Source organism: Propithecus coquereli, unplaced genomic scaffold (genome assembly GCF_000956105.1).
Source record: "Propithecus coquereli isolate 6110/MARCELLA unplaced genomic scaffold, Pcoq_1.0 Scaffold58, whole genome shotgun sequence".
Lineage (NCBI taxonomy): Eukaryota > Metazoa > Chordata > Mammalia > Primates > Indriidae > Propithecus > Propithecus coquereli.
In genome coordinates this window covers 7719447-7721515 of record NW_012151729.1, presented here as the reverse complement: position 1 = coordinate 7721515, position 2069 = coordinate 7719447, and positions in this window count along the sequence as shown.

The following is a 2069-nucleotide window of genomic DNA, read 5'->3' as shown; positions in this document are numbered from 1 at the left end:
TGTAGACTTGAGCACACTGCTGCTGAAATAAATCTCGTCCATCCTATCATGAGTAAACTAGTACTCAACCCATTTACTGCCTGTCTGGGGCTTTCTTATTCATAAATATCCAACACAAATCCTATGGCCTCTGAGAGAATACCCATTTGAGAGCCTTTATTTTCTCATTTTTTTTCCTATCCTTTATAAACAACACCTCTCGTTTGGTATTCATCTTTACTCATTTGTTTGTTACTTTTTTTTTTTCAAATAAATCTTTCTTTTCTGCTGGACCTAGACCTTGTACCAACCGTTATCGTTACAAATATTCCAATGTGTTTTATTATGAATGTTTGTCCATGATCTGTTTTCCTGCTATACTTGATGTACTAAAGAGTAGGTCTGATCCATTCCTCTACTACTAGAATTTAGCAAAGGGCTTTGACCAAGTGGTTACAGTACCTGATCTTTGATGCATGAATGAATGTTTCTTTCCATTTTATGATTGGAATATCTGTCTGTGAATATCTGTCTATGGATTATATTACATGCATGCTCTACTGGGATTTGTCTATTACCACACTAGAACCACCTTGACAACATCTATGCCAAGTAAAATTGTAACATCTATGGGGTGCTGAGATAATGTAGAGAAAAAGAAACATGCATTGCTACACAATTTTAGGAAACATTTTTGGCATCATGGTGTCTACCTCTGAACACCATGGTTATTGAACATGCTTAAATATAAGGCAATAAAGTTTTTATTCAAAGTCTCAAAAAAAATTATATTTTTCAAAAAAGAAAAAATTGGCTTTTGTTAGCACCATAACAAGTCTTTCATATTGTGGAATGTTTTCTTAAATAATTCATTTTGGAAAAAAAATAATTAATATTTGAAGAAGATACATTAGCCTGAGAATAAATCATTGTTAGCTTTGGACATACATAAAAGTTACTTGACAGATTCAGTGGAAAAGAAAAAAACAGGAAAAAAATTAACATGAATTTATTAATTATTCTCAAGGGCTGTGATTTTGTAATTGCAGGTGTTGAATATCACCGTAAGAAGAACATTTGCAATCATATTTTGAGGAACCATATAGTAATTTACATTGTATATATCATCTTTAAGATATATGATATCTTAAAGGAAAAACAGCCATCAAAATCATACAGTTAAGTACATGTGCCTTGAGATAATATTTCCATAATAACACCAGATACAGTTGCCAAAAGTGCTATGTCACAAGTACCAAACACACTAGACAGAAGTGAAAATTATTTCTTCTGGAAAACCATCAGGAAACTCAAAATTTGGTTCTAATGAGGAAAAAGAAAATGCATGTCCAGAATTTAAATCAAATACTACTATGAAAAATAAGATTGGAAAAAAGCTACATTCCAATATAAAGTATTATTTTTCATAATACATTATTTAAAATGCACATGTAATTAAATTAATAAAATTACATACAAGAGGTAAACTTTTATAATTTACACACATAATAGCCTATATTTCACATTTAGACGGCCATTTTCAAAGCCCATGGCATCTTAGCTATGTAAAGATTACATAACACCATGGAGTAGCACTGTAGTTAGAAATGTTATCTTTCTTCTCCCTTCAGCATCTAATATTAGAAACACTCATCTCTCCTGTTACTACATGATTCTGGCAAGTTTCTTAACCGCTACAAGCTTCCAGTCTGTAAGTGGAGATAATGATATTTATTTGATAAACAGGTATAAAAATTAAAACAGATAATGCAAGTGAAATGATTAGCAGAGCCTAGAACTTATTAGCTTCTAAATAGTTATTGAACAAATGAATGAAAGAATGGACAGAAAGAGAAGGAGGAACACTATTCAAATGATTGGAAATCATTTCCTCTACACTTTCAGTCTTTGAGAGACAGTCTTAATGTAAGACCCACAGATAACTCGTCTAAAAATTCTTTCTTGCAAGTTTCATCCTCTCTTCAAGTGTGTTTTTTTACCTCTGGCTTAGCTGCTAATGGGAGCCCCAAAATCCCACTTCTGTACTTTTTCCTTTGACTGGCATTTTCTAACCACGGAATTGGCATAAC